We start from the raw sequence: 10,157 nt of genomic DNA, 5'->3' as shown, positions 1-10,157 counted from the left end.
TAACAGCAATTATGGTTAAAATTAATTGGCAGCTACCAGTTACACACATCACTGAAGTCTAATATATGCAAATATCTCCTCATCATTCAAAGACTTTTCACATTTTTTTTTCTTTACTCCTCTTCATTTTCCTAGTAGGTGAGCATGTCAGTAAATCACCACAGCTACACTTAAAATCTTTCAAGCATGGTAAAAGCCAAGCGATATTACAAACCAGTGGCATAACCTTCAAGATCTTGTGGTTGCATGCATGCATCTTTGAAAGATCACAGCAGGATTTTAGTCCTTTAGGACTTTGAACTACAAATGAATGGTACTCAGAAAGCATTTGTCATGCATCTTTATTTGCAAGATATTAGGTTAGATGCTGAGGTATAAAAATAAATGTGACACTTCCAAGTCAAGGAGTTTATAATCATACTTAAAATCTGCATATAATCATAAGTCTAGTGGTTCTGCTACCTGATCTGCCACTCACTAGCTGTGAAACCTTAAGCAAATCATTCATTTCTCAGGCTAGGCTTGTTCATATAGAAAATGTGAATAGTGATGCAAGCATTAACAACCTTGGAAGGTTGTTTGTTATGAACATCATATATTAAACAGCTTTCTATGAATATGTCTGCTCCTCATCTTCATTATTACTTATTTTCTTCAAACAGAAAAACTATGGATTTGGAAAACTACTTTCAGAAAGTAGACTGAATAAATCACCATGAAAAGTCACTAAGTAAAAGACACAGGGGACAGACTGGAAATAAATAGCCTTTTGGCCCCACCCCATTCTGCAACTGCAGCAGTTCTCTGCTCACTCAATAATGCCCATGGGTTCAACTTAAGGTATAAAATTTTATTAGGGAGGAAAAGGGCTTCCAGCAATAAAATGAATCATAATCCCAAAAGGAGTTTATGGAAGTTCAGGGTATTGTACTAAAATGACTCGAAAATTTTACCTCATTTTTGTTTATTTTGCCCAATAGTAAGGTATTTTAAAATATACCTACATTAATTAAATCAGCTCTACTCAGTATTTTGTCCTAAAGAACAAAATTAAATCAAATTGACAGGTTTTTAATATTAGCAGGGCCTCTCAAATTTAATTGAATTCAATTCAGCAAGTATTTATTAAACCCCTACTATGTGTCAGGCATTATGCTGTTTCAAGGAAATAAAGACACAAATAAAACAGTCTCTGCCCTCAAGGAACTTATGTTGTTTGGAGGGAATGTAACATATACACAGGTAAGTAAGTACTAGGTATATTCAAATTAAATACTGAGTAATTTCAGAGATCAGTAACCAACTGGGGAGATCAGGAAAAGGCTTTTGTAAGAGATAGTACTGATCTGGGCCTGAAGGCTACTCTGAATGCCAAGAAGTGTTGGCAAGGAAAGAAAATGCTCGAGGTCTAGCAAATAATGTCTCAACAGAAGCATGGAGGAAAGTTATGGAATGTCGTAGGTGGGGAACAGCAAGGAAAACAGTTTGGCAGGAATAAAGATATGTCTATGAGGGGAATAATGTGTATATATTGGACCATAAAAATCAAAGACTTCTTCAGGTTCTAAAAATCTAAAAGTATAAGCTCATTGCTTTAAATACACGGGTTCAGAATTCCACAGGAAAATAAATGTTAAGAATAAACTTTGGAGTTATTCAAAATTAAAATAGATCTATGAGTCAATACTGATGAATGAAAGTTCTAGTAAACTCATTAGAATTTGAAGGATTGTGACAACAAGATCACTGTAGCTCAATACTGTACAGGTATATAATAGCACTCAACACAACTTTGCTGAAACTAGAACAGATTTCAGAGTCTTTGGTAGGTTCTTTCAAAATTGTTTTCATGTCTACTGAAATGACAAAAACAAACTGTCTCCAGCTATTTGCCTTGGCATAGGGATACCAGTTGTACTATTGTAGTCTGATTTAAAAAATCAGTTAGAAACTCAATACAATTGCTTTAAATCTACCATTTTCAGGAATTTAATGATGAAAATGTCACAAATAGCTCCTTTAAAATGATTTTCATTGGTGCAGCTAGGTGGCACAGTGGATAGAGCACCAGCCCTGAAGTGAAGAAGAACTGAGTTCAAATCCGGCCTCAGATCAAACACTTGACACTTACTAGCTGTGTAACCCTGGGTGAGTCACTTAACCTCAATTGCCTAAAAATAAGAAAATTAAAAAGAAAAATTTTCATTGCCTAATGGTTTCAGTAGGAATCAGCTCTGTTTACAAAAGGACAATGAGTTCCAAAATGAATAAACATTGAAATAATGTGCTGTGTGTTAACCACTCTTTCACATAGATAGAACATACTTTTAGGGGTTTGCTGTGTCTTCTAATGGATAAAGGTAGAATCTCAGGTAGGAATCTATGGAAAGACTAACATAAGAACAACATCATGGATCATCAGCCTTCCAAGATCTTAATGACCATAGGAGTATACCCCAATTCCTTCTTAACTCACAGTAACACATGTGGAGCAGCAGAACCATGCAAAGGAAGCCCCTTCATCCTGAGCACATGGACAGCAGGATTAATTTATTCCACATGAATACCAACAAATCCAATCAAGAACAAGTCAAAAAAAACTCAAAATACCAGGGACACAGGAGACAATATCAGCCATTGTGAAAACAGGACTCCTCATTAAGCCAATTCCTACAGAGGCACATTTGGACCCCAAATTACTAGAGCTGCTACTCTAAAACAAAACATAACCTCTCTAAAGCCTTGTGGAGGGAGGGGTCTAATTCAAATTATACCCAGAAAAAAGTAGGGAACTCCTGCTACAATATATTATCAGTGTCAATCTAAGTTGCTTCCAAATTAAGTTCCTCTAGAGAAGTAATGGTAGCTTTTGTTTACATACATCAAAAATCCTGTCTGTTAGTTTAGTACTGTGGAGAGCTCCCCTGCACTGCTGGCAGTTGAATTACTCTTCAGTGAGCTACTATTTAGAACTGGCAGTCAGAGATATAGATGGGAGACTAGGGTTCAGCTATCAGGATAGGTAAGGTGAGATGAGGGGGAGGGGCAATTTCTCTTAAACCTAAAAAATCAATTCATTCACATGACATTACTCAAACAAATGTGTGCTTTCTTGTTTTTCTAGAGACAATTTGGAGTAAAGGAAGGAGAATGGGACTGAGAGTTAGGACATCTTTGTTTTAGTACTTGTTCAGATTAACTCATTGCATAATCTCAAGCCAATCACTTGCTCTCTGTGTTCTTCTGGGCATCGGTTTCCTGATCTATACAAGGAAGGAATTTAGACTACATGATTTCTCAGATCCCTCCCTTTCAAGTCTATCATACTATGAGCTGCCTAATATTTCATGATATCCTCCCTCTAGTCTCAACACTTTCCTGAATGGGGGCAGGACTTCCTCACCCAATATTGCCGTACTTCATTGTAGAGACCAGGAACTGAATTCAAGACATTTTCAAGTTAACTCCAGGCAACAAAAAATCTGATGATAACATGTGGAATCATCTTTTTTGAAATCAAGTCACATGAAGATAGTAACATAGGTCCCACCCCTAAGAGATACCCATTACATAACTGATACAGTAAAAATAAGGCTCCTGTCTCAATCTCAATTTGCTTAATGATGAAGCTTGCTAATGATCCTGCTAGTAAATGTTCAGAACTTATTGATGCTAAGAAAAACAGCTAGGTGGTACAGTGGATAGCATGCCTGGCCTGGAATCATGAAGATTTGAGTTCAAATCTGGCCTCAGAAATTAACTGTGTGACCCTGAGCAAGTCACTTAATCCTGTTTGCCTCAGTTTCCTCATCTGAAAATGAGCTGTAGAAGGAAATGGCAAACCACTTCAGTATCTTTTCCAAGAAAATGCCAAAAAGTCATAAAGAGTCAGATTCAACAAGTATTTATTAAACTCCTACTATGTGGGGATCAAGGAAAAATGAAAAAGACCCATGTGTACAAAAATATTTATAGCAGCTCTTTGTGTAGGAGCAAAGAATTGGAAATTGATAGGATCAATTAGAGAATGACTGAACATATTATGATATATGATTGGGGTGGAATACAATTGTGTTATAAGAAATTACAAAGGGGATGGTTTCAGAAAAAGCTAAGAAGACTTATATGAACTGATGCAAAGGGAAGTGAGCAGAACCAAGAGAACATTGTACACAATGACAGCAATGTTGTAATGACAATCAACTGTGAAAGACTTAGTAACGCTGATCAATACAATGATCCACAATAATTCCAAAGGGCACACTTTCAAAAAAAAAAAATACTGTCTGCCTCCATGGAGAGAACTAATGAACTCTGAGTGCAGACTGAAGCACAATTTTTTCACTTTATTTATCTTGCTTTTTTTTTGCAATATAGCTAATATGGAAATGTTTTGCCTATTATATGCACATATAATGTTTTGCACATGTGTATGTTTTGCATATATATGTTTCATTTAGTGGTTATCATATTGCTTGCCTTCTCAATGGGTGGTAAGGGGCTTTAGAGGGAAAATTTGGAACTGAAAATATTTTTTTTAAAAAGACAGTGAAGTTAATATAAAAAAAAATTCCTTCTACAAAAACCCTGACAAGAGACTATCCAACCTTTGGTTCAAGTTCTCTCCAAATGAAAGAGAATTCACTACCCTCTAAGGCAATCAATTGCCTTTCCAAACAGGTTTGTTAGATAGTTTTCCTTATAATGAGATTATTATAGAGTCCAGGGCACATAACTCTCTTGTTCCTCCTCAAAAATTCAGAGGAGGCACTATTATCTTTTGGTAGTGGGAGGTTCCTTACAGAATACTTACTCCATTAAAATCACAGGTCTGGTACTTTTTTTAATAATTGATTGATAGGATTGATCAATATCATGTTTTGCGTGACTTAGGTGAAATCCTGCAAAAGTCACATTACCAAATTTGCAGCAATAAGAATGAATGTGCTCTTAACTCCGATTCAGATGAAGGCAGAGTCAGGTTTAAAATTTCCAAAACCTCTAATTTTTTTCATTTTAGTTTGGATATGGAAGATTAACCTTCTCCACTGCCCCTTTCTGCTAACAAATAGCATTCAGATATGTGTGTGACTGGGGAGGGGGATGATTAATAGTCTTCCCAAAAGTAACATAGAAATTTAGAATCAGAGTCTCAGAGTTGGAGAGGACCTCAGAGACCATCTTATCAAACCTATACCAGAAGAATTATTTCCTTCTACAAAATCTCTGACAAATGACTATGCAACTTCTCATTAAAGTTCTCTCTAAATGAAAGAGAATGTGCTACACCCAAAGGCAATCAGTTTACATTTCCAAATATATTTGTTAGAAAAGTTCCCTTATATTAAGATTCCCATGGCTTCCAGGACATAGAATTCTCATGCTTCTTCTTACGCTAACTGCTCTAACTCCTTTGCTTTTTCCTCATCCTACTCTCATCTTCTCCATTAGGTTTTATCTTTGATTAGCTTTTTATTCACTTTTCATTCTCTCTCCATGGTTTATCAGTTGATCAGTCAGTTAGTATTGACTAAGCCCCTACTGTGTGCCAGGTACTGTGTTGAGTTTTGGAGAAACAAACAAGACCAAAAGACAGTCTCTGCTCTCTAGTATAAGTCTAATAAGGAAGATATGGAAACAACTATGTACAAACAAGATAAATACAGGATAAATTTGAAATCATCAAAAGAGGGGAGGACTAGCATTAAGGAAGACTAGGAAAAGAATGGAAGGAGGATGGGGGAGACATGAGCATGTTTATAGACAGTAGCAAAACCACTACTTAGACAGGAAGAAAATAAAGACAAGTGAGAAAGTTACAATGACAGAGGGAGCACTCTACTGGAGAAGATGGAATGGGATTATTTGTACATCTAGAGGGGAAGAAGGACCATCTCTCCATCTAAGACAAGGTAAAGGAGGAGATAGTGGCATCTGGATGATGTGAGATGTGGAGGAGATGGATGTTAGTAAGCAATAGAGAAGCAGCCAGTAGACAGGGAGAAAAAGGAGGAAACCTAAGACAAGGTGAAGGAGGAGACAGTGGTATCTGAGTGATGTGAGAACCAGGAGTTCTCAGTGAATGTTTTCAGTTTTTCAGTGAAAGTTTGAGGCAAAGCTCTCAGCTATTAGGCTCTCCTTTGTTTCTATAGTTTCATTTATTGCCTGTGAAAATGAGTCTCAGATCTAATTCTCTATGCTCAGTCTCTTCCTAGATTCCCAATTCTCTATTTTTCCAACTGTCTGCTGGATCTCCCAACCTATATGTTCCATTGGCACCTGAAATTCATTATATTCAGAAGTGAAATTACCTTTACCCCAGAACTTGATCCCTAACATCTATATTTCTGTTAATGGCATTCTTTCACTTAACCCTATAATTTGAGATAGTTTTTTTTTTATTTTTTTCCAGTCCTCACCCACCAAATCCTAGTATGTGCCATGTCCTATGCTATCCATCTCACTAATATCTCATGCCTATTATTCCTTTATACTCCTACTATAATCCAAGCACTTACCTTATTGCCTAGACTATCAGAATAATTTGCCAATTTGTCTTCCTGCTTCCAGCCTATGTCCTTCCCACAGCCACCTGAGTAATCTCCCATTCTGTACTACATCCCTACTCTACTCAAAGTATTTTCTGTTGTTCCCTAATACCTAGCAAATAAAGTATAAACCTCTGCTCTGGCATTCAAAGCTTCCCCAAATTGGCTCCCATCTATCTTTCCAGTAACAAATAGTACTTCCATTCATTTAGTCACATAGGGAGGAAAACAAGAAAAAAACAAATTTTTTCAAGGCTCAATTTTTTGTTCTTGACCACTTCTTTTGAATTTCTATTCCTTTGCTCATGCCATATCTCATGACCAGAATGGATTTCCCAAATCTCCTATCTCTGCCTTTTACAATCTTCACTTATTTGAAGGACAAATTTGTTTCACCTCTTCACTGATGTCTTCCCTGACCCCCAACCCAAAATTGAGTTTCTAATTTCTGACTCACTTTGCCTTGATCTACCCTTTATACTGAACACATTATTTTTTTTGTCTTTTTAAAAAATCATTTAGGAATTTAATTTTTTTATCATGAACTTAATATCAACAACAAACACTGACATTTCAATATGCAAAAAACAGAAAGTAGATCATATATGAAACCATGAATCTTTATCATGCACAGTTTTTTTAAAGTATGCATTTAATTTAAGTAGATAGTACTACCACTGCTATGCATATCTGTGTCCACTTTTGCTCTTTTCTGATTTTGTTCTTTTATTCTTTTTTTGTTGCATCAAAACTCACCCAATCCCTCTTACACCTATCCCTGTCAATAAAAACCTTCCTTATAACAAGTAAGTATACTTTAAGCAAAACAAATTACACAATGCTATTACTGAAAAAGGATGTCTCACTCTGTACTTCTAGTCCATCACCACATATAGCAAGTTTTATAATATATGCAATGAATGAATGTAAAATAATTTACTAAACACTCATTACTTGCCAGGCACTGTGTTAAACATTGGTGGTAAAAACACAAAAAGCAAGATTGTACCTGTCCTCAAAGAGCTTTCATTCCAATATGTGAAGACAATACATATGGAGAATGGTGGCCAGGGAGGCGTGATTTGTTTTGAAAAGTCATAGATATTGTAGAGCCATAGAACAACCTATTGACTTGTATTTCCTGGTCCTAGGACAGAAAATGTGAAGATGGAGCAGAGAAATATGGCATGAAGATGACCAGAGAGTCATGCAATGTAGTCCCTCTCCCCTGCTAGGGGAGGGAGGTACATTCTTTAATTCTCTTGGGGTCAAACTGGTCATTAGAATTACACAGAAATTAGTATTTTTTTGTTGTTGTTTCTGTTTGTGTTGCTGTATCTTTTATGAAAATTTTTTTCTTATTTCTTCTTTTTCACATCTTTCCATGTTCCTTTTAATTCTCTGCATTATTTTTTGCACCATGGAATATTCTATTATGTCCCTGTATTATAATTTGCTTAGCAATTCCCTAATCAAATGACATCTACTTTAATATAACCTGCTTTAATATATCAAAAGGTTTTTTTCTCCAATATCAGTTCTCTAATAAGCTTTCCTCAATTGAACACACTCTTCTTAATAGTATATTTATTTGTATACATATTTTTTCCTCTTATTGGATTATAAATTCCCTGAGAGCAGGAGAATTTGTAACCTTGAGAATTAGTACAATGCCTGGCAAATAGTAGGTTTATAGTACAGTTAAGTACAGCTAAAAAGCTTCATCCCACAAAGAGATAGCTTTAACAAACTTTATTGCTACTCAAGAGGGAGGGCAACTAGTTGGTGCTGTGGAGAGAGTGCTGGCCCTGAAGTCAGAAAGACTCAAATTCCTGAGTTCAAATCTGGCCTCAGACACTAGCTGTGTGACTCTGGGCAAGTCACTTAACCCTGTTTGCTTCCTTTTTTTCATCTATAAAATGAGCTGAAGAAGAAATGGCAAACCACTCCAGTATTGGCAAAAGCCAAGAAAACCCCAAATGGGGTCAAGAAGAGTCAGACATGACCAACTGAAAACAACTGAATGGCAACAACAAATTCAAGAGGGAAGGAGTAAAATAATTGCTAGCAGAGACAGCCCCAGTGTGCTTGCTGCCTTCATGCCAACAGTGGGCAGGACAATGAAGAGGAGGTGAGTATCTACAATTCAATCAAAGGCCTTGACACCCTCAGGGCTCAACCCCATATATCAGTTGAGATAAAGAGCCAGTATGATACCAATGGGACACTGCCCTGTTAGCTGAAGGATCATTAAAATGAAGGTATTTTCTAAACTACCTAATATGGGGTGAGAAATGAGTAGCAGGGAAGTAGGAATGAAGAACAGGGAATTGGGAAATTTATTCTTGCAAGCAGCTTCAATGTATGGGTTAGAGCTGTACCAGTTAAAGGGGTTAAAATTAAACCAGTTTTCACCAGTCAAAAAGGTGCTTAATAGATATTGTTGAATTAAAAGGAAACCTTCCTATTTCAAGTAAACAATTAGAGGTATAACTTGCCACAGTGAGCTGTCTGCTATGATAACTAGGAGACAGAAGAAGGAAAAAAAAAAAGCAAATACCGAAGGAAGCTGAGTTCTGCAGGCTAAATCTATTTTGTCAAAGGAGTAAGAATTTGAGAAGAGAATTCTTTCATTTATACAATTCTCTTTGCATTCCTACAGAGATACAGTGACTGAGACTTGTAAATATATTTTGAAGACTGATTTTTTATCTCTATACCTTAGGGAGCCCATCCTCTTTTTGGTTGCGTTCCACTTCAACTTTTGGTTATTCTGACTTAATCATTAAAAGTCCTCTTTTCTCTCTAGCTTTTACTCAGATTCAACCTTAATTATGAGAGACTGTGGATGGAGCATTGCATTTGGAATAAGAACTGATTCCAAATTCAGTTCTTCTACTTGATGACTTTGTACAGCTTATTTAACCTTTCTGAGACTGAGTTTCCTCACATAACATAAAGAAGTTAGACAACACAGGGTCTTTGATTTTGAGCTACAGGGAGTTTTAGAGGTCATCTGATCCAACCCCCTCATTTTACAGATGGGGCAGCTGAGGCCCAAGTATGTTAAGTGACTTACCTAAGGTCACACAGGTGGAAATATCGGAGGTAGAATTTGAATCCAGGTCCTCTGACTGCAGGGAAGTGCTCTTCCTACTGTACATTTCTCATGATCCCATCTAGTTCTAAATCCAACAGTATCCATAGTTTCCTATTCCCTTTAGGGCAAAAACTTTTTTTCCTGGTCAATAAGATAAAAGGCTAAAAATCTGTTTGCTGGATTTGGAGAAACAGCAAGAGTATATAAACCTAACACTTACTTATGTGCCTAGCAAAGTAGTCATGATCTACAGAGTCAAGGTATAATGTAGGCACATAAGAGAGTAGGACACCAAGGTTTCCATTTTGTGATTGAAGACTTATCTCTCCCTTTCTCCCACCGAAACTCCTCACCTGAACTCCTAAAATTCCAGTATCAAATTTAAACACCTAATGATCATTTCTGAGACTCTCCTTCAGTGGCTTTCTCTTTCCTTCCCTCCAGGTGTCCAAATCTCACTGCTTAAAACCATATCACTCTCCCCAGTTAGCTCACTACCTATAACCATA

The sequence above is a fragment of the Vombatus ursinus genome, unplaced genomic scaffold, assembly GCF_900497805.2.
Source record: "Vombatus ursinus unplaced genomic scaffold, bare-nosed wombat genome assembly UNPS02000582.1, whole genome shotgun sequence".
Lineage (NCBI taxonomy): Eukaryota > Metazoa > Chordata > Mammalia > Diprotodontia > Vombatidae > Vombatus > Vombatus ursinus.
This window is presented reverse-complemented; position numbering follows the sequence as displayed.